At 37.1% G+C, this 24,489-nt stretch overlaps 1 pseudogene; it reads right to left on the bottom strand.

Moving 5' to 3' along the window:
- The window catches only part of LOC127434913 (sodium- and chloride-dependent GABA transporter 1-like), a 49,550-nt pseudogene that overhangs the window by 11,554 nt on the left and 13,507 nt on the right, over positions 1-24,489 (bottom strand).

Below are 24,489 nucleotides of genomic sequence, written 5' to 3'. Positions count from 1 at the left end.
CTTCCTATTAAGTCAATAGGCACACTGGAATGTTTGGGCATACTGTACAAATATGGATTTATATGTAAACTAATATATATATATATAGCAATTACTGTGGCTTCAATGTTATGATGTCATCAGCAATCCAGTTCTATATTAATGTCACCCAACAGCAATGTGAAAGACTGGTAGAGAGCATGCCAAGATGCATGAAAGCTGTGACTGATAATCAGTAATGTTATCTATAATACCTGGTTCTGCAACATTACTGCTGTAAGGTATTAATCACATAATATAGGAAAATAACATTACATTAATATTAAAGGAAATTAAATGAAATAACTATAGAATATGTCAGTTCTATAGAGGGGATGATGAGGTCAGAGTGGAAGTAGCAGAGATCAAGAAGTGAGGGAGCAGAGATGAAAGTAAAGAAAAGAGTGATGAGACAAAATAAAGATTAGCACTGAGAAGCACTGTGGTGTTACTAAGGTAATATTATGGTACTGAATGGATCTTATATTCATAGTTCATGAATTTTCATAGTACTCCAAGGTACTTAAAAAAAATGCCATGGTTTGACAATAGCACGTCAAAAACATGGTATTATCATGGACCATGCCTAAAAAAATATTGTAACACCATAGTACTTTTTGTGAGAAAGATGACAGATTAAGAAATATATATAATTAAAAATATATACTTAATGTAAAAGCAAAAAAATAAGTATATAAAAGCATTACTCATAAAAATAAAAATATATATATATATATATATATATATATATATATATATATATATATATATATATATATTATATATATTCCAACAGCAATGTGAAAGACTGGTAAAGAGCATGCCAAGATGCATGAAAGCTCTAATTGAAAATCAGGGTTATTCCACCAAATATTGATTTCTGAACTCTTCCTAAGTTAAAACATTAGTATTGTGTTGTTTAAAATGAATATGAACTTGTTTTCTGTGCATTATTCGAGGTCTGAAAACACTGCATCGTTTTTGTTATTTTGATCAGTTGTCATTTTCTGCAAATAAATGCTCTAAATGACAATATTTTTATTTGGAATTTGGGAGAAATGTTGTCAGTACTTTATAGAATAAAACAAAAATGTTCAAACACATACCTATAAATAGTAAATCCAGAGAAACTGATCATTTTGCATTGGTCTCTTAATTTTTCCAGAGCTGTATTTATCAGCACACTTTTTTTTTTTATCCTTCTGTCCTTGCCCCATGCACTGTCTGTGCATGCCAATGGTTATGATAATATATGGTTTGTCTATATTATTAAAGCAGTTTCTGTAATTTTGTATAACTATAAGTGTTTATTATAGAAAATTTATATATTCTGAACGAATTAGAAAAGGCATGAATGAAAAAATAATTAAAAAAAACAAAACACCATCTATGCATCAGAGTGGAATACATTAAATTCTCTTTTAGTGTCTTTTGGGGCTGAGCCCCCCTAAGATTGAAATCCTATAATCACCCCTGTTCGAAGCAATGCTTACATGTGCAATTTCCGTAGGCAGATGCAAATTATATTTCACGTGAATGAGAATATCAATGTAAATTTTGGTCCATTCCTCACACAAGCTATTGTATGACTTCAAATGACTTGGAATATAGTGCATAAGCAGCATTAAGTAATTTCCTCAAAAAGTAATCCACTACAAATAACTAATTACTTCTCTAAATTTGTAATCAGTCAAGTCATACATTTAGCACAACACGTTTCTCCCATACTATGACTGATAAGGGGGCGTGTGCCCTTAAGTTGTCACAGAATTGGAAGTAAATGTATATATGAGTGCAATTCATGTTTTAAATGTATTCAGTATGCTGTATTTAAAAGTAATCACCTTAATTCAAAGACAGTAACTGTAATCTGATTGCAGGAATATAAAATGTGATGTGTTACAATACTTTTAGACTAGAAAAGTGTGTTATGTAATAAGATTGCAGCCAACACTGTGCTCGAGTTCAAGACATAGGCAGAGTTTCTTGCTTCAAAATTGTTGAAAGAATCACTGCTAGTTTCTTTTACATGAAATATTGAGTGACAGGATGAGAGTTCGCATTGTATCATTCTATTTCCATACACTTGAATTTGGCCCCTGAGGAAGTTAATGCAGAGGTGATGGAAAAAAGGGAGGCTGATGAATTCTACATGACTCTGGTTTTGAAGAGTTTATTATGCTTGAGGGAATGTGCTCTGGCTAACAACTAAATTGTGATCTAACCTAACAGAAAAGCCTTGAATTAAAGTCCTTCACACATCCAAAAGCTATGATGCTAATGCTAACCCTGATGTAGCCTGAAGTTGAAGCCCCTAATATTTTCAGTAAAACCTCAAATGATTTATTGTCTTGTAATAAGACCCTTTCCCACTACAGGAACTAAAGCCTGTTTTGGGTACTTTTATCCAGAACTAGTACATGTGGAACTTTAGTTCCACTTAGCCGTTTAGAGGGACTTTCAAGGGACTTTTTTTTATAGCTCCTGCTCCTGCTGTAGGCACATCTACCTTAGAAGAGGGACTGTGGGAGGTGAGTGGTACTGTGTCCCAGAAGCCACAGTGAGAGAGCAGATGAGATGAGACTGTAACCTGAAGACAGAGTTTGTGTAAAACAACCTGAACAAAAGTGTAGCTCTGATCCTAGCACCCTGCATCTTTGTTGTTGTTGCTGCTACTGAATTACTCTTGCAAACAACGTCAAAAGAAAAATGTTCGACACTAGATGACGTCACTATACGGGGGTTCCTTTGTGTTTTTCATGCGTGTAAATGAGAATGTCCCATTTAACAAGGGCACAGTTAATGCACAAAATAATGTAAGTCCATATTTCTATTCTTCTAATTCATTGCATACAGTCTGTTTATGTTAGCAACTTCTTATGAATGTGCTGTCTTTGTTGTATCGCTGGTGCTTAAGGGAATGGAATATATAATAATATATAAGGATGCAGACAGTGCCCAGAAAAGAAATTCATAATTACATTTCACTTGACCCGATTAAGCGCCTTGCGTGCATGAGTTCGGCAAAGCACGTACACCTAGTCTTATTGCATATTTGCTCAAAAATACTTGGTTGTTTTTATTATTGAGCGGGCTACCTCCCCCTATCCCCACTAGAATCTACACCCCTGGTTAGATATGACTTTTGGATTCAACCCTGTCAGGAACAAATCCAGTTACTTTTGTACAATGGACACTGTTGGGCAGTAGTAGTTCAGTATCACTGTGCTGTTTGCTGTTGCATCTACACTGCTGCTGCCCCCTGTTGGATTGTTAGTGTCCATTATTGTCTGCTTGATTATTTAATATATATAATATATAATATTTTAACAAAACTGTCCAGGTCATATTTCACCCAAAAATAAAATAAAGAATAAAGACTTTTTCTGAAGATATTTTGGGTAAAGAAAATAATGTCTATTTTTAATTTATTTATTTATTTTTTGTCTATTGTGACATCATTTTCATGACAATTAAGTACATTTGAGTACACCCATATTTTCTTTCCACATTATAGTAATTTGATATAACATGAATTTGCACAACAAGAGTTTAAATCTGCTTAATTGTAAAATCTTTATTTTTCTTATGATTTTGGGGTGAAATATAGTCCAAACATTTCTTACATTTCATTCAATTCAAGTAACAGTGTGTCTAACAGAGCTGATCATATATATATATTTTTCGTTATTTTGTTATGTAGTGGGTGAATAAATCAGACAATGTGAACTATTGCCCTGATGATTATTGTTACAACAGTGCCGCTCTTAAATCAGTTCAGTTTTTGCCTTTATTGAATTTGAAACCTATCAACAAAATTTCTAGTAAGAATAAAAACAAATAAAATCAAAATAAAAGTAATCTTTGTAGCTTTGGCAGCACTTTACACTGACCTTGTTCAGAACAGACAACACATTTAATTTGACGCAAATGAAAATAAGGCTGAGAGGGATAGGTTTGATTCTTTTAGGTCATAGACTGTGTTTAATTTCCACAACCCATGTTTTCCAGACTTTTTTGTCTATTGGAAATTGTTTATGTTCCATTGGTTGAATAATTGAGAGATTGCCAAATGAACTGTACAAATGATTGTTCATCTATCCCTCACAGCCTTTTTTCTTTATTCATTTCATTAAACATGGCAGCTACTCTGACTAAAGTCTATAACAGTGTATGTAACACATTATATGTAAATGCAATAGAGTACTAACAAAGTGTAGATCCACAACATATTGCATAATCACTTATTCATGAGTACTACTTCTTATATATAATTGCACTCTGGCATAATGTAAATGGAGACTGTTGCTTTAATGAAGCAAAGCAAAAAGAATGCAGGGTTTGGTCAGTTATTATTATTATTTTGTTTTCATCTTTGTTAATTCGCTTAAAACAGAACTGCCATCACAAAACCTAAACAAAATCTTACAGCAGTTACAGTTCACAGACAAGATATTTATTTCTTTTGATGATGTAAACCATGTGGAAGGTGTGTTATTTAAATGTTAAAAATATATACAGAAGCCCCAAAAAGTATTTGAACACTTAAGGCACACTTAAAAATGTATGAACATCGCTGCATGAGAAAAACTATAAAAATAAATAAATAAAATAAATAAATAAAAAAAAAAACCTAGAGATTTTCTCAGCAGCTAAAATTGACATTTTAGCAATGACTTTTAACACAGGTTTTCACACATGTCCTAGCAGAGTAACCACAGGTGTAGTCCTTGAAATTAACTATACAGTATACATGCTCCACTAATGTAACAGTCCACTAACCTTACAATAAATTCCATTTCGAAGTTTGGCTTAAGTGTCCAAAAACCTTTTGTCACACACGTATTGGAGAAAAACAAAACAAAACCCTTCCACTTTCAATTAAATTTGAGTTATATTGAATCATTTGAATTTGTAAACTTATTTAGCTGTCAAGTAATAGATTTTTAAAACAACTGTGTCACAATTATGTATTGATATCTCTGTTCATACAGCAAACATAAAATGTTCCCATGTCCTGTTCTTTCAAAAATATCACAATTTCCTTTGCCATAGAGTAGTAATAATGGCTTGCTGTTGTAATTTCAGTTGGAAATTGGCCCTCAAAACAAGCCACTGTAAAATATATGTTGACATTAATGGGCCTAACCCACTAAAGACATGCATTCCCTCCACAATTGGTACCTGAGGTCAGAAGTCTGAGGAATTTATATATATACATGGGCTTGTTTGTAGGCATCAATGAATGGCCTACCAACTGCTTGGATCACATCTAGATTTATACCAACAGTTGATGACACAGGAATTGGAGACCTCACATATTATATGATGCTCAAGGCAACTTCAGAAGGGAAGTAAATGGAAGGAAAACAGTAAGATAAACATGTGCATGGTTCAGTTTAATCAGTTTTGTACTCTCTCTACCAGGAAAGGATTGATGGAATGGAGGAATAGTAATTTTGTGTTATTGGTCAGTGTCTTTAATGCCCACTGTACAGGAAAAAGGAAATTATGTCAGACAGAAGCTTCGCCCATACTTCCTGTCTGTGAGTGTTGTGTAAGATCATTTGCATCTGGGGTTTTGAGGGTTTAGTCATTTTGTGCCAGCGCTGAGGAGGACAAACAACAAAACAATCATAGCACATTACCATAACTAATGGATATGACAAGTATGGGAGAAACTGGAATACATTATTGAAAAAACGTAAAATCTCATTCATCTGGAAGAAAGGAAGGGCGGTAAAAAAAAAAGTTTGAAAGACATTCAGAAGGTGGGAAGTTCGGAAATAAGAAAGTTTGAGAAGGAGGCAGGAAGCTCAGAAGTCTATTTGGAAATTCAGGAAACAGTTTAAAAGGAAGTTCGTAAGGAAGGTCAGTAGTGAGTTTAGAAAGTAGGAAGTACGGTAAGAAAAAAGGTTCGAAGGAAAGTAGGAAGTTTGTAAAGAAGAAGGGAAAGACAGGCAAAATGAAGGAAGTTTGGTAAGAAGGTAAGAAGTTTAAAAGGAAGTTCAGAACGAAGGACAATAGGAAGTTTAGAAGGAAGTTCGGAAGGAAGGAAGGAAGAACAGTAGAAAGTTTAGATGTAAGGATAAGAAAAAGGTTTGAAAGTAGGAATTTCGGAAAGAAGAAGGGAAAGATATGCAAGAAATAAGGATGTTTGAAAGGCAGGAAGTTTAGAAGTCTATTTGGAAGTTCAGGAAAACGTTTAAGAGGAAGTTCAGAAGGAAGGACAGTAGGAAGTTTAGAAGGAAGGAAGTTCAGTAGGAAGTTCAGAAATGTATTTGTAAATTTGGGAAGAAGTTTAAAAGGAAGTTCAGAATGATGGACAGTAGGAAGTTTAGTAAGACGGAAGTAAGGAAGCAGGAAGTTTAGAAGGAAGGAAGGATGGATGGTAAGAAAAAAGGCAAGAAGGAGGGAAATTTGGAAAAAAGAAAAAGGCATAGAAAGACAGGAATGAGGGAAGTTTGGAAAGAACATAGGTTCAAAAGTTCATTTTGACATTTGAAAGGAAGTTTAAAGGTAAGTCCTTCAGAAAATTATGTAGCAAGCTTAAAAGGAGGTTCGGGAGGAAGAAAGTTTGCAAGGAAATCCCATAGGAAGGAATAAAGGAATGCCACCATGACAGAAGAGAAAATTGTTCGGGAGATTTGAAACACTAAAACCATCAGAGGTCTTAACTGTCTTATGCTGCCTTTGGTGGTGAAGAAAGATGATATATCCAGGTATAAGAATCATGGAGGAGAGGGACATTAACCAGCCAATGCCCTGACCCCAGGCCGGGTACACATACTTTCCCAGTATGTCAGATGAGTCATTTCAATGGGACTGAATGTGAAAACACCCTACAAACAGGATACAGAGGATAAATGTATATAAGGATTAAAAATGTACTGTCTGATGTCTTTAACCCTTAAATTAATGGTAATTTTCCCAAACACTCTTAAATATTCAGGTCTTTAGAGACCAGGCTCTATAGTACTTGCTATAAGTTTACTTCAATGTTGTTTTTTCATCAGATAGCAGTGTCAAATGTACTGTAAATCAAGTCAATCACTGAAACATCAGTGCCACCTTGAGTGAGAAATAACATGTATATTATGTATGTGTATACGCATATAACATACTGACAATTCACCATTGTTGATTGTCAGAGGTGGGTAGTAATGTGCTACATTTACTCCGTTACATTTACTTGAGAAAAATTTTGGAAACATTTACTTTTATGAGTATGTTTTATGGTGGGTACTTTTCACACTTAAGTAAATTTCTGATGAATTTTTTTTTACTTTTACTTCGTTACAATGGGTAGCGTTCCTGTCGTTACATTACTGGTTTTAATTTAATAAGTGTTAATAAATACGTAATTTATTGAGACTCTTACGACAGCGGAACTTCACAGCTGCACGCTTTCACTCGAGTCGCTTTCAATTCTACAGCAGCAAGCGTGCAAAACAAACATTTATTCACTCCACACAATGCCTTAATTTTACACCAAGACAAGGATATATTTCAAGATTAAAATTGCAGCTCCAACTTAAGAAAACGCAGTGAGGTAAATTTTAGAGATTTTGACAATGTGGGCTTGTCTGTGTCATGGTGATACTCATTCATTTTCAGTGTGAATCTGTAACTTTGGGCTTTTATGACCTCAGTTTCTAAGTTTGCATTTTTATATCAGCGCTGCAACATATCAGTGCCTACTGTATAAATCGTTGTAAACATCCATGTTAAGTGCAAATGTTTTGCCCTGCCTATCGCGATTGTGAGCATTTCTGCACGTGCAAGGTTGGGCGCATGCACAGCGTTTGACAGATGCGGGCGGGTTTGTCTTATGGAGAACAAGCTTCCAAACACAGAGAAAAGGTGCAATTTACCCTTAGTGTAAAGAACAAATTATCTAAATTATTTAGACACTGACAATGCTGGACCATCACTGAACTAAATTCACGCAGGATGTAAAAAGCTGTGAAATAACAACAGAAGGCAGGAATAAAGCATGATCTCGCTTCAGTGTATAATTAAACAATATATATAACTTGGGACTGTGTGACATTGTTCACGCTTTTCACCGTAATAATTACTATTATTTGGAAAGGTTTCCAAATTTCTCTTCTAATTGACAGATTCGTCCAAATCAAAAAGATGTTAGACAGAATGTTAGGGACTGACAGTCTCAGTCACCATTTCCTTTCAAAATAGGGGATACAAAACATGCAGTGAAATTAAATGATAATTAAGGTTAGCATTCTGTCTAACATCTCCTTACAGGAATAATATTTCCAAAACTGAAAATTCTCGCATCACTTACTCACCCTCATGCCATCACAGATGTGTGTTTTTTTTTTCTTCTTCTGCTGAACACAAAGATTTTTAGAAGAATATCTCAGCTCTGTTAGTTTACACTAGAATACAAGTGAATGGGTACCAAAACTTTGAAGCTCAGAAAGCACATAAAGGCAGCATTAAAGGAATTGAAATGACACTGGTTCAATCTATGCCTTCAGAAGGATATGATAAGTGTGGGTGAGAAACAGATCAATATTTAAATCCTTTTTTACTAATAAATATCCACTTTCACATTCTTCTTCTTGTGTTTTTGGTGATTAAATTCTTTGTGCATATCACCACCTACTGGGCAGGGAGGAGAATTAATAGTAAAAAAAAAAAGGACTTTATATATAATAAAGTTATAGATATTTATCTGTTTCTCACCACACCTACCATATTGCTTCTGAAAATAACTGGAGTTGTATGAATTACTTTTATTCTGCCTCTATGTGCTTTTTAGAGCTTCAAAGTTCTGGTCACCATTTACTTGCATTGTGAGGACTAACAGAGCTTCATTTGTGTTCTGTAGAAAAAGAAAGTCATACACATCAGGGATGGCATGAGGGTGAGAAAATTAAAGCATTTAATTTTTGTTGTTGTTGAACTATCCCTTTAATTTGATGCATGGAAGAAAGAAGTCATATGGGTTTGAAACAACATGGTGGTGAATGATGACAATTTCCATTATTAACAATATTATTATCATTCTGTAATGCATGTTAAATGTGTATCATGTACTGGAATATAGGAGAATAAACATCCATTATGTTATATGTGAAAGTAACTAGTTACTATTTGAGTATTCTTTTTATTGGATACTTTCTTACTATTACTCGAGTAATTTTTAACATTATTAATTGTACTTCTACTTGAGTAATCTTTTTTTTTTTAAGTAATTGTAGTTTTACTTGAGTAAAGTTTTTGGCTACTGTACTACCTCAATGTTAGCATTTTTTGTGTGTCACTATTTATAAGAGACAGATTGAGGAATACTAAAGAGGTGTGGACACAACTCCAAAAAAATGGATGAGGTACAGGGGGTGGAATGAGGTCCTGGGTCTCTAAAGACCCGATGTGTGCATTTAAGGGTTAAATAAGTGCAAAACGTCCAGATAAAGTGCTTACCAAACAGATTATTGGAGTAAAGTAAATCCAGCATTGTTTCCAAAAGCCACACGGCCGATAACCGATCATGTCTTCAATATTTCTTTAGAACTTCTCTGCCCATGCAGAGCACAGAGAGGGAATGGATATCTTGATTCTAGCAGAGTAACCAGAGGTGTAGTTCATCACATTAACTATGGACATGTTCCACAAAGTTTGACTATATATATATATATATATATATATATATATATATATATATAATCAAAGACATTCATAAATTTTTAAGTGTGACTTAATTGTCCACATATATTTTGGAGCCACTGTATATTTAAGTGTACAGTTGAAGTCAGAAGTTTGAATTCACTTAGGTTGAAGTCATTAAAACAAATATTTTAACCACTCCACAGATTTCATATTAGCAAACTATAGTTTTGGCAAGTCGTTTATGACATCTACTTTGTGCATGACATGAGTAATTTTTCCAACAACTATTTACAGACAGATTGTTTCACTTTTAGTTTACTCTATCACAATTCCAGTAGGTTATCTGTGCCTTTAAACAGCTTGAAAAATTCCAGAAAATGATGTCAAGCCTTAAGGCAATTAGCCAATTAGCTTCTGATTGGCTAATTAGAGTCAACTGGAGGTGTACCTGTGGATGTTTTTTAAAGCCTCTTTGCTTGACATCATGGGAAAATCAAAAGAAATCAGCCAAGACTTCAGAAAAATAGAATCCTTAGGAGCAATTTCAAAATGCCTGAAGGTACCACATTCATCTGTACAAATAACAGTATGCAAGTATAAACACCATTGGACCACGCAGCCATCGTACCGCTCAGGAAGAAGACGCATTCTGTCTCCTAGAGATGAATGTAGTTTGGTGCAAAAAGTGCAAATCAATCCCAGAACAACAGCCAAGGACCTTGTGAAGATGCTGGAGGAAACAATGACTCCAAGCATACCTCCAAAGTTGTGGCAAAATAGCTTAAGGACAACAAATTCAAGCCCTGACATCAATCCGATATAAAGTTTGTGGGCAGAACTGAAAAAGTGTGTGTGAGCAAGGAGGCCTACAAACCTTCAGTTCTGTCTGGAGGAATGGGACAAAATTCCAGCAACTTATTGTGAGAAGCTTGTTGAAGGCTACCCATAAAGTTTGACCCAAGTTAAACAATTTAATGGCAATGCTACCAAATACTAACAAAGTGTATGTAAACTTCTGACCCACTGGGAATGTAATGAAAGAAATAAAAGCTGAATTAAAACATTTTCTCTATTATTCTGACATTTCACATTCTTAAGTTAGTGATCCTAACTGACCTAAGACAGGGAGTGTTTTCTATGATTAAATATCAGGAATTGTGTAAAGCTGAGTTTAAATGTATTTGGCTAAGGTGTATGTAAACTTCTGACTTCATCTGTAGTTATGTACTGTTTGGTGTACAGTATGTCGTTATTGGGCTATGTACCATAAAACCAGGAAATGGAGATTGTCTCAAAGAAGACCAGGAACAGCAAACACATTCCACTGGCTGAGTAGTAGTCAAACAATTTGAACACATACAAGCCACCCTGAAGAGGAAAACACACAGAAACACACAAAAAGCCACACACTGATATTAGAACTGTAACTGACAATAAAATCTTAGGCATCTCACAGAATAAGGCCCAGAGGTTTTCAGAGGGTCATATATACCTGTGTGATGTTGAAGAAGCCGATGATGAAGGATGTGATGCAGACAATGAGGATGAAGAGTTTCTTCCTCTTCCTCAGGACTGTGGGGTACTCGTCCGTCAGAGCGGTAATGAAGCCTTCCACTGTACAAAACTGACACACATGTAGATTTACATGTACACATCTTATTTTACAGCGTTTCTACAGTATGTGTAAATGTTATGCACTGAAAATCTGCTTTTAATGATGGTTCACAGTTCAAAAACAACTTGTCATTTTGTACCTTTTTGATATGGGCCATTCTATGAAAAGTACTGCAATCCATGGCTGAGCAATGCAAAATTTCATTAAATATAATATTTAAAATAATAATAATATATACTATATATATATATATATATATATATATATATATATATATATATATATATATACACTGATGAGCGAAAACATTATGACCATCTGCCTAATATGCTGTTGGTCCTCCACGTGCTGCCAAAACAGTGCCGACCCGCCGAGGCATGGACTCTACAAAACCCCTGAAGGTGTCCTGTGGTATCTGGCACCAGGACATTAGCAGCAGATCCTTCAAGTCCTGTAAGTTGTGAGGTGGAACTGCCGTGGATCGGACTTGTTGGTCAAGCACATCCCACAGATGCTCAATCGGACTGAGATCTGGGGAATTTGGAGGCCTGGGCAACACCTTGAACTCTTCATCATGGTCGTCAAACCATTCCCAAACAATGTGTGCAGTGCATTATCCTGCTGAAAGAGGCCACTGCCATCAGGGAATACCATTGCCATGAAGGGGTGTACCTGTTCTGCAACAATATTTAGGTAGGTGGCACGTGTCAAATTGACGTCCACATGAATGGCCGGACCCAGGGTTTTCCAGCAGAACATTGCCCAGAGCATCACACTCCCTCCACTGGCTCTGACCCAGTTGTGTGTGTGTGTGTGTGTGTGTGTGTGTGTGTGTGTGTATGTGTATATATATATATATGATTAATTGCTTTTTTTTAGACTAGGCAATAGAAAAAATAATTGCAAATAAAAAAATAATAATAATAATCAAAATCATTTAACATAATAAGGCTTTTAAAATCATGGAAAACCGAATATCAACAGCCACACTTTTTGCCAAAAAACAAACAAACAAAAAAACAATGAAATAGAGTTTATGCATTATCAATAAATACAAATATAATTCTTCTAATAATAATAACACAAATTTATTATTATTATACTGCATGCTAATTATTCATATCTGTTTGGAGAGGTTTTACAAATTGCCAGAAACCTTGAAAACACTTGGTGTGTTACGATCCTGTCACTCTGTCAGTCTGACGTTTTGTGTGACAGGGTTGTGGCATGATTGATCTGTGTCTGTCTTTTGCTTCGTTTCTGTCTTTGTGTGAGCGCATGGATTTGGACACTCATGATCCATGTTCTGTCTGTTATTGGCATGAGTGCATTGCGCTTATGTCATCTTGGTGGCATGCACTCACATCAATTGTTTATGTCTTTCTCTCACAACCACGGGCGCACTTCACGTTGCGCTACGCGCCCAGGTCGTGAGCTGTCTTCACGTTGTGCTGAGGTTCGGTCACTTCAGTCTGTGGTGTCGGGTTTGTGTGTGGCCGAACTCTCGGACAGGTGTCCTGTCTTGTTTTGTCGCCTGTTGCGTGCATCGCGTGGCGCTTGCCTTCATGTATGCTCAGGCTCTGTCTAGTGTGGGAATGCGTGGCATTGCTTTGTTTGGCGTTGCTATGCATTCTCTCATCTTTTCTGTCGGTTGGCATGAGCGTATATTGCCTTATTATCTTGCTGATGTGCGCTCCTGCCATTCGGGTGTTTGTGTCTTGTGAGAGCACGTGGCTTTGTTTTGTTTCGATATTGCCGCGTGTCTCTCAGTCTTGCGTCATACCCCGCCTCCTTGTTTGCCTATTATTAGATAATTTCTAGATAATAATCATATGTGCTGTCCAGTGCCAATTTGTCTTGTGCTTGCTCCGTGTCAATGTCAGTGTGTTCTTCCCAGCTCCTGTCGGTTCCGGTCGGTCCTGTGTTTTGCCTCATTTTCCAGTCCAGCCTGTTTTTGTTATTTTTTGTCCAGAGCCTGGTTTTTCCCCTTCGGGGTAGTTTTTGTTTTGCCTTTGCTTATTTTTGTATTAATAAATCTTTTTTGTTTTTACTCTGTGTTTGGGTCCTCCCTCTGACTCTCTGCAAATCTCTGACATGGTATGTATGATAGCTCTCATAATTTAATCTGTCTTCATTATGCCACATTTTATGGTGTTTTTGGTGTTGTTCATTTTCAACAGTATTTTTTTTAAATGAAAAATAGCAAATGATAGTAGATATCTTTGTTTCCACTCTGGAAATTTAGCTAAATTGGCTATGTGGTCTTTTTGCAAAAATGTCATTTTTGCATACTAACACAAAAATGTTTCTGTCTTTAGTATCACATTAACACTTCAGAACTGTCAGTGGGATTACTGGTCACAACACATGAATAATTTATAATTAGTTTATTTTTAACTGCTTAAAAAATCATTAACCTCTGATATCTTTCAAGGAATAATGCTGCAATGCTGCCAAAAGTGATACTTCTTCTTTGAACTCTCAGCTGGTCTGTAACATTTAGCAGAGAATCACCCGTATGTGTGCAGTACCTGACTATCCAGTCCCAGCATCATCAGCATTGAGAAGAAGAGGATAGCCCAGAGTGAAGACATGGGCAGCTGGGTGACGGCCTGAGGATAGGCTAGAAACGCCATCCTGGGCCTGATATTAAACCACAAACCCCATTAAACATCATAAATGTCAATATAAGTCCATGTCCATCCTAATCCCCTCTCAGGGTCTGAAACTTTACAACAGCTCTTTACTCCTCAGTTGTCTCTCATCTTTACAATGTCTTCACAATACTGTAGTCTAATTTAAAAAGGTATAAAAGATATAAAAAAGTATTTGAGGATGTAATGACCTGAGGCTGCCAATTCTTCAATTGGCCTCTTTGTAATGTACGGCATGAAGCCCACAATGGAAAATATGACGATCCCAGCAAACATACTGGTGCAGGAGTTAATACAGCAAACGATGACTGAATCTCTTAAAAAAAGAAAAACAAGTATATGGTCTATCAACTCACATTAAACAGAAAATAATGCCCAAAGGCACTGTTATAACCAGTCGAAGGCATTTTTTTATTCATTTATTTGTTTATATATTTTCTGTTACATTCTTATGATAGCTTAAGAAATTTGATCATTCTTCAATCATGCATATTTTACTTTTTTGCACCATCATTTATGTGGTTAAAAATTTTTATCGGTTTGCATCCTCAAGTTTATACTACAGTCTTTCTGTAGATTTTGATAGATGTGAGTATCTGTAGACATTGTTTTTGTAGGGGTTGTAGCTGCCCAGAGCAATAAGAGAACCTAAACCCAGACCATATGAGAAGAAGATCTGAGTGGCAGCATCCAACCACACCTGAAAATAAAACACAAAGTATCTTCAGGTGAGACATATTGGCTAAAATTTCAGAAACCGGTAAAATGCTGCCTTCAAAAGTAGTTTATGATGTTATCCCAATAAAAGGAAACTGTTTAAGGTCAGGTAATCAATATAAGATCATGCATGTAAACACGCTCAGTTTAATTCATTGGAAGATGATGATAGAGTAGTACCTCAGATTTCAAAAGCTTGTTAAAGTTAGGGGTAATGTAGAAGAGAATGCCATCTTTCGCCCCGGGGAGAGTGACTCCTCGGAAGAACAGAATGAAGGGCATGAAGTAAGGATAAGTAGCTGAGAAATACACCACCTGTAGAAGACAGGACGCAAACTCAAAGACAGAGAGAGTTACAGAGTGAATAGTTTTAAAGGATATGTAAAGGACAACATAATTAACTTGATAGTGAAATGCCTTCACTTGCTTGTGTTTAATGATTGGGAGGAACAAAATTTTGTGTTTTGTAGGATAATTATTGTCCTTTAGTGATGTCCAGCAAGGCTATAGATTGCTGGAAATGCATTTCTCCTCCAGTGCAGGACATTAGAATTCAAATATCCTCAATAAATGGGGAGATAAAGAGCCATTTTATTTTCTCTTCAGGATTAATAATTATAATTACTCAAAATTGACAAACATTTTCATTATTTACTCACTGTCTGGTCATTTCAAATGTATATATATTGTGTGTGTGTGTATATATATATATATATATTTACTATCGGTCAAAAGTTTTGAAACACTCATTCTTTATTATAATTATTATTATTTTTTTTTTTTCACATTTTATAATAATAATAAAGTCATCAAAACTATGGAATAACATAAATGGAATTATGGGAATTATGTTGTGACTAAACAAAATCCAAAATAAATCAAAACTGTGTTATATTTTAGCATCTTCAAAGTAGTCACCCTTTGCCTAGAATTTGCAGATATGTACTCTTGACATTTTCTCAACCAACTTCTTGAGGTATCACCCTGAGATGCTTTTTAAACAGTATTGAAGGAGTTCCCATCTATGTTGGGCACTTATTGGCTGCTTTTCTTTATTATTTTATACTAAAATCTTAGTTTTATAATGAAATAAATTAATATGGTGGCACAATTATATTTTTGTCTACAAAACTAATTTCAAACACTTAAGCATACGCCTTCAGATCAAAAGATTTTTAAGATCATGTGAAACACTTCAGTCAAGTGCTTCAAAAGTTTTGACCGGTAGTGTATAAACAGTATATATATATATATACAGTTGTGCTCAAAATTTTGCATACCCTGGCAGAAATTGTGAAATTTTGGCATTGATTTTGAAAATATGACTGATCATGCAAAAAACAAAAACAGTGTTTTATTTAAGGATAGTGATCATATGAAGCCATTTATCATCACATAGTTGTTTGGCTCCTTTTTAAATCATAATGATAACAGAAATCACCCAAATGGCCCTGATCAAAAGTTTACATACCCTTGAATGTTTGGCATTGTTACAGACACACGAGGTGACACACACAGGTTTAAATGGCAATTAAAGGTTAATTTTCCACACCTGTGGCTTTTTAAATTGCAATTAGTGTCTGTGTATAAATAGTCAATGAGTTTGTTAGCTCTCATGTGGATGCACTGAGCAGGCTAGATACTGAGCCATGGGGAGCAGAAAAGAACTGTCAAAAGACCTGCGTAACAAGGTAATGGAACTTTATAAAGATGGAAAAGGATATAAAAAGATATCCAAAGCCTTGAAAATGCCAGTCAGTACTGTTCAATCACTTATTAAGAAGTGGAAAATTCGGGGATCTCTTGATACCAAGCCAAGGTCAGGTAGACCAAGAAAGATTTCAGCCACAACTGCCAGAAGAATTGTTCAGGATACAAAGGCAGCTCTGGAAAAAGACGGTGTGGTTGTTTCAAAATCAATGCCAAAATTTCACAATTTCTGCCAGGGTATGCAAACTTTTGAGCACAACTGTATATATAATCTAAATGTCTCCTTTTGTGTTCCATGGAGGACAGAAAGTCATTTGAGTTTGGGACAACTTGAGGGTGAATAAATTACACAATTTTCATTTTGAGCAAAATGTTCCTTTAATACACGTGCATTAAAAACATGAAAAATAAAACTGTACGATAATGTGAATGGAGTAATTTGCTTTTCATTGTCTGAAAATGAAGGAATGAGAAGAAGAATCCTAAAGCATGTATGTGAATAAATGAGGTCAAAGAAAAGGTAAAATCAAGACAAAACTGTTCAGTAAATATGCAAAAAATGGGGTGGGAGCAGAAAAAGTGCAATTAGTTTGGGAATGCAACAATCAAATGTATTGTAGACCAGTTGTTCTCAACTGGTTTTGCTTCTGGACCCAGATTACAACAAGGTCTACATATTTGTTACTTGCATAATTTTGTTCAAGACTACATTCATGGTTCCTTTGACATCAACAACAAAATATTCTGTCCACCCTTTTAAAAGTTCATAAGACTATTTATTTTGCTACCCTAACCTAATCCTAATCCTATACGGTTAGTTGCATATAATCATTTTAATTTAGGATACTATTTTCCCTCCTGTTGGTGACCCTATATGAATGGACCTCCAGTTGAGAACATCTCGGTTACACATGTAACCTTGGTTCCCTGAGGGGGAACAGGACGTTGCGTGATAACACAATGGGGAACACGTCAGTTGACATGTGGTCTGAATCCCTATTCAATCATAGCAATTCAATGGCTGATGGCTCTTAAGCGATGCCCATAAGGAGCTACATCATGGATTCCTTATAGGTGCCCGCTTCTGTGCTATTTCCTTAGATTTTCTGCAAAACGGCATGAGCCAATGCAGCAACTAATGAGTATGGCCAGCTATGCAACATCTCGTTCCCTCTCAGTGAACCAAGGTTACGTACGTAACTGAGATTTCTACGTCGCATTATGATGCAATGGAGAATGATATACATTCACGGTATGCAAACAGTAGCTGACAAGTGTTTCAGCCCATGTGGCAAGCATACAGCGGCGCACAATCAAGCTTAAAAATATAAAAACTATAGCTTTACTCCTGTTTCGACAGAGAGAACCTGGGATAAACCCTCATCCAGATTATAAAATCTGACAAAAGCATGCGGAGAGGACCATCATGCAGCCATACAAATGTCCTCCAAGGACGCACCTCTAGCGGATGCCACGATCCTTTAGAATGGGCCCGCATATCCAGTGGTGAAGGCAAACCACGGGCCTCATAAGCACTTGAAATTGCATCAACAAGTGTATGTTTTACTGGTTGTTTAGGTCAGTGTTACTATCAGAAATAATTAATAATTATTTATTTAGTTATTAATTCATAATTAAATTAAATAATAGAATCTAACTCATTAAAGCCTCATACGGGGCACCAGTAAATGTAGTGCGCTACGTTCAGGAGCGGGTTTGGTTATTAGCAATAATTAATAATTATCAAAGATAATTATCAATTATTAAAATCAATGGAACATTGATTAGAATTAACACTAGCTTATTGATCCTTCAAATTCAACAATCATCAAAGATAATGATCAATTATCAAAATCAATAGAATATTAATAAGGATTAATATTGCCGGGGCACCACCCTGGAATCAGGGACTAATAACCAGATAGTATAACAGTCTCAATATTAGATTGCTCTCTTAAGAAAATTGACATTCAAAAGGAAACAATGAAGGCTTGAATCTGAGCACTGACATCCCCTGCCAGCATTTGACACAGGTGTATGCAAAACAAACCAAAACACTTCTCTTTGAAATATAACAAAGTTTATTTATGCAGTAATATCAATTAATAATCAATACAATGCAGTCAATAAACTTCCGACTTACAACTACAAACTAAACAGTGACTGAGAGAGTGAATAAAGTGGCAGCACCAAAGCCGGTTTTGCGATCGTGGGAGAGAAAGCAGCTGTTAGTTTATCACTCAGAGATGTGGTGGATGGCTCGTAAACCGTCCCACGGTCTTTGGTTCTTTAATGGATAAACTCAGTGTGCCAGTCTCACCCGCGATGGCAGAAATACACAACAGTCCAATGTGGTTGGACTACAACACAGCAGATCTCATTCGTGATAACAGTACATTACAGTACTACCTTGAGTATTATTAGCAGCAATGAGCGGACTCAGCGGTCCGTAAACTGTACAAGCAATAACCTTGATACACAAGAATAACACACTATAATATTCTATCTCTGCCCAGACGTAAACCTCTTACTTGAATCGCATGAGGACGCAGGTAGAATGTGTGTTCACCCATCATTTGACTCCGATTCGTTTCCTCGAGGCTCGGGTGATGACGGGAGTCCTCCGGACGGGAGGGTGACGTTTCCTCGCTCTGTCAGCGGCGTCTACACACGGCAAGCAAAGTTGCTGGAAGCAATGCCCAGATGGATCTCAGAGGTATTTCTGCTCCTGATGACATCATGGTTGAGGGGCATTCTGTTGTGTGCCTCATCCAATAGGAGTAGAGAGTTCAATCCTTTAGTGAGCAAGGTTTAATGATATTTGTAGTCTGTTTTGGACTCCCTTTGTTTGATTTGTCGCAGTTTTTATCAGTAAGATTTATGACTTTGTGTGTGGGCCTCAGTCAGGCTTTTTACGACTGTTAGGCCTGCCTTTGTCTTATATCTGAATACATACAGGCCCAACACAAGCCAATGAGACAGTCTTTGCTTGTACACCAAAACACCTCTGTTGTGGCCATCAAAGCATACAAACTGCTGCTCTGACATACACCACTGACTAGTGCAGTCAACATACACCCGCAGAGCCCTAACAGGGCAAAGCATATGTAATCTTTCACTCTCATCCAACTCAAAAGGGGGAGGAGAGAGACACTGCAATGTAATATTCTGTGAGCAAACTTATGTAGTGATAACCTTAGGAAAATAGCCCAGTTCTGTTATGCATGCCCGAGACCCTTGGTCAAGGTGGGAGAGGCCGAATTTGGGTTGAGAATTGTCAGTGCTCACTCGTGTCCATTGCCTTGTGCAGCTCTCTGGTGGGACGTTGGCAAAATGTTGAGTTCAAGCCGGGATTTTCTTCCTCCCACAGAGGAAGTATTTGCTGGAATCCCACAGTTTGCTGTTTAACAAATGTAACATTTTCAACCACCGACTAGACAGATTCACGGAATAGTCCCGATTGTGATACAGGGTCGTTCAAGGCCTTGTCCTTGTCACGGATGTTCGTGAGGGTAAACCACAAATGGCAAGGCCCACCATGTTCTGTCCAACAGCACGAGTGATATGTTTGGTAGCCTTCAGTGCCAAATCAGAAGCCTGGCATAATTCCATGATGGCCTCAGCATCCAGTCCAGCTCCCTCATCCAAATCCCTCATAAAATGGGCTTGGTAGGCTTGCAAAACTGCTAGTGTGTGCAAAGCCAAAACCGCTAGGCCCGAAGCCAGTTAGGCATTGTTCAACAGCGTCAAAGTTAGCCTGCAAGGATTTGAGGGAAGAGTAGGCCTCGATCTCCACGTTGCCGCCAATGAAGGAGAGAGATGAGCTTCCAGCGTCTCTTCCATCATGGGGACCTTAGTGTAACTGTGTTCAGCCACATAACACACATTAGCGAATTCAGAGGCTGACTGGTTTGTAATCCTGGCCGAATACAACTGATTCCAGGACCTCTAAATCCGGAGAAAAAGGAAGCAGCCTACGAGGCATCATCGCACATTGGCCCGCTAGAAAGCAGTCATCCAGGATGGACTTTCGCTCCTCTGACTGAGCCTCATCAGGCCAATCCAGGTGCAGTTTTTCCACTGCACGTGTAATGACCTCGATTAACTCCTTGTCGGTTACTGAGGGTCTGGAAATGTGTCCGCTGGGAGGCAAGGCCTCGGCCTGGCCACCAGTAAAATCTTCGGAATCCGAAGATGGTGCAGGCCTCAGGACTAGGACACAAATTCTTGCATGCAAATTCCATGGGAGAATGTAAAGCTGCAATCGGTGAGAGAGACAAAGAAAACCAAAGGTCAGCCTGTTGTTTTTGCCGGCTTCTCATTTGTCAAGTGGCCAAGTGGCGTAGCAGATATGCAGCCAGACTGAACATGCGGCTTGACTGACTCCCCAAAGGAAGCGAGCCTTGTGCGGAGCATGCAGATGTTCATCAAGTCGCAATGCATGAAATCCGATCCCTCCAATGTGGCCTCCATGTGGTGAAAACCCAGACAGCTCACACAAATGTCGTGAGTATCCTCACCAACGATGAACCATGTACATGGAGGTAAGCACTTTTTAAAAGACATCCTCGCATTGCCACTCAAAAAGGGAGAAAATAATCCTTGCTTCGAAGTGAGTCACTAGAAACAGCACGGGCTGAGACAAATTGCACTGAAGTAAAGAAAATCTGAGGAAATGCCGCAGAAGCAGGTGCTTATAAGGAGCCCATGACGTAGCTCCTTATGGGAGTCACTTAAGTGCCGTCAGCCAATTCATTGGTGTTATTGTATAACTCTTCAGACCATGTGACCACTGACATGTTCCTCACTGCGTCATCATGCAACGTAGAAGTTCCTTCAAGAGGGAACCACCGATACAGAGGAATGAAGAAAACATCAGCAGCCTTCACACCTTCCCTGTCCACTCCACTCCTTTCCAGATTGAAAAATATACGAGGATCCAGGCCAATGCCAGAGTCCCAACCAGTGGCCAGCGCAATTCCCCTGGCTCCTCCAAACCATTTTTTAACTGATGCATGTTCCTCCTATAGTGGAAACAAAGGTCTGTTAGTTACACTAGGTCTGTTAGTTACAACTGATTGGTTACTGAATTTGTTGTTTAAGATTTTGGTAGGGAAAGCTACTAAACAGGAAAGACAGTAGGAAAAGGCTGGGAAACAAGATCAGTTTGAGTAAAAATAAAATTTTTTGGGGTGAACTATTCCTTTAAGATCTCTATTTCCATATTTAACTCACTCCCAGAACTCAGTGACTGCGCTGGTCAGATTGGTGGTGTCCATCAGACTGTAGTTGGAAAAGCAGCTGTCAGTATTCCAAAGGTTATCAAAAGTTTGCCATGGCATCTCCTAAAGAGTGAAAGAAAAGAGAAGGAATTTGAAATCAGTGAAGATATGGAATGGACTGACAGGTGAAATTATCATAAAAGATCTAGATTTTTAAATTTTCTGGGGAAAAAAATGACTGTGGTGTTTGCCCATGCAAAAGTCACTACTATGATGCTATGGAACTGAGTGTTGTTTCCAGGATGTTGCTATTTGGTTGCTAAGGTGTTCCAAGTATTTTTAGCATGTGCTATGTGGTTGGTATTTGGTTGCTAGGATGTTGCTATGGAGTTGTTTAGGTCCTCTGAGTTGTTTTCAGCTTGTTGCTATAGTATACTCTATGATTGCCTGGATGTTCTGGGTGGTTGCCAGAGCATTGCTTTGAGGTTGCTAAGGTGTTCTTGGTGGTTGCTAGGACATTGATAAGCAGTTGCTTAGGTCGTCTGAGTGCTTTTCAGCTTGTTGATACATTATATGGTTGAGTGGGTGTTCTATGGTTGCCTGAGTGTGCTGGATGGTTGTTATTGTAGGTGTTGCTATGTGGTTGTTAAGGTTGTCTAAGTGGTTTTTAGTGTGTTGCTGTGTGATTGTTAAGGTATGGTTTTTAGTGTGTTGCATCGTGGTTACAAACTTAAACAGTTTACTAAAAACAGCATATTGAAATAAAAATACATAAAAATAGTATTTTTATTGGATATAAAGACTTTCTAGGCATAATGTATCTACACATGTAGGCTTCTGTAGTTTCTTGTGGTCCAAACAGTGTTGTCAGCTTGAACTGGTCCACAATAGCTTGATGAATTAACTTGGGGGGGGGGGGGGGACGTTATTGCTAAAGCAGACAGCAACTCTAAACAGATAATCAGCACCTATTTATTATTGATTGACTATTTTCAAAGCATTGACGAGCTGTTTAAAATACATTCTTTCACAGCATTTGTCCACCACTCACATCATTCAACCATGCACAATAAAATATTAGGATATTTTGGGCAGTGATTTATTTTGTTTATAACTTAATTATAGACTATAAATAAATGTATTATTCGATGACAGTGTTTGTGTATGAAGCTAAATTTCATGTTATGAGATGAATTTAGTTGGTTATGACATTTTTATTTTTAATGTTTATTTTATTTTTATTGTAAACCACCGGGTAACTTATGCACATCTTTTTTTAGCTTATATCTCTGACACTTTTGAAGGACAATTCTGTTAAATGTATGACTCAAAATTGTTTTTGCAGTTAAAGAAGAGCTCAATTAAATTTTCTTTGGTTGGTGTTTAAAGATTTCAGACTGATTGCAGACCAACGCGGCTGCCGCTCAAGTAAATATCAATTCTTTTATTTTTTTTTATTTTTTGGCCCTTATATTATCAGTGGGCTTTTCCAGTGTTTTTGGATGTAGCATTTAAATCGTGAAACGTAACTTCTCAACGAGTGCTAATTACTACTGTGTTGACTCATTTGTACAGTAGGCTATTTATTTTCCCAAATCAGTCGGCAGATAGAGAAAAAAGAATCAGAAAGAAATCTCAGTATAGGCTTATTTCTTTAGATAGGGATAATTTTAAATAAAACATAATTAAATTGAATTGACAGATTGAAAATTAAGTAGAAATTAAAACTAAATTAAAATTCGAAACAAACCATGGTTGTAATGACTAACGCAGCTTTCACTTTCTTTAGTCTATGTTTGAGTGGAGGGGAAAAAGCAACAAATAATTTAAATGTCAACAGAAGGCAAGAAGAAGTGTGTTGAATGACAGTTTTGTCTTCATACACCTAAAGCATATGCTTTCATTCTGAAACCACTTTGAAATTTGTTCAGCAGGATACTAATCATACAATATATATATGAAAGGCAACAGAGGTGTTTTTGTTACATTTATATTGACAAACTGTTTTTCTTAGCTGTGAAGTTTAAAATAAGCTTATAATATTAAAGTTGGGTTTACGGTTACAATTTTAATTCAGATTCATGAACAGATTCATTCGGACTTGGACTCAACTTGGCCTGTTATGGACTCGATCTTGAGTCTGACTCGGCCCCTTTTGGACTTGGACTCAACTCGGACTCAATTGTTTAAAGACTCTGACTTAACACTAGTGCTCTGTGTGATTGCTAGGACATTGCTTTATGTGTTTCTATGTGGTTTCTAGGGTGTTCTGGGTGGTTGCTAGGACATTGCTTTACAGTTGTTTAAGTCTTCTGAATGCTTTTCAGCTTGTTGCTACAATACATGGTTGAGTGGGTGTTCTGGGTGGTTGCCAGGGTGTTACTATGTGGTTTTTAAGGTGTTCTAAGTGTGGTTTTAAATGTGTTGCTGTGTGGCTGCTAGGGTGTTCTGGGTGGTTGCAAGGGCATTACTATGCAATTGTTTAGATCTTCTGAGTGGTTTTCATCTTGTTGCTACAGTATAATAGTATGTTTGCCTGGGTCTTCTGGGGTGTTGCCAGGGTGTTGCTATGTGGTTGTTAAGGTGTTCTAAGTGGTTTTTAGAGTGTAGCTATGTGGTTGCTATGGTGTTCTTAGTGGTTCTTAACATGTTCCTGTGTTTGCTTGTGTGTTCTTGGTGGTTGCTGTGGTGTTGCTTGGGTATTCTGGATCATTGCCAAGGGATTACTGTGTGGTTGTTGAGGTGTTCTGAGTGGTTGCTTGGGCATAGCTATGCAGTTGCAAGGTTTTCTGAGTGGATTTCTGTTATTGCTCTGCGGTTGCCTGGGTGTTCTGGTTGTTACCAAGGCATTGCTATATGATTGCTAAGGTGTTGCTTGGGTGATCTGGATCGTTGGGATAACAGGGTATTGTTA

Source organism: Myxocyprinus asiaticus, chromosome 45, assembly GCF_019703515.2.
Source record: "Myxocyprinus asiaticus isolate MX2 ecotype Aquarium Trade chromosome 45, UBuf_Myxa_2, whole genome shotgun sequence".
NCBI lineage: Eukaryota > Metazoa > Chordata > Actinopteri > Cypriniformes > Catostomidae > Myxocyprinus > Myxocyprinus asiaticus.
The sequence above is the reverse complement of the archived record's forward strand: the minus strand, read 5'-3'. Positions and strand labels throughout refer to the sequence as shown.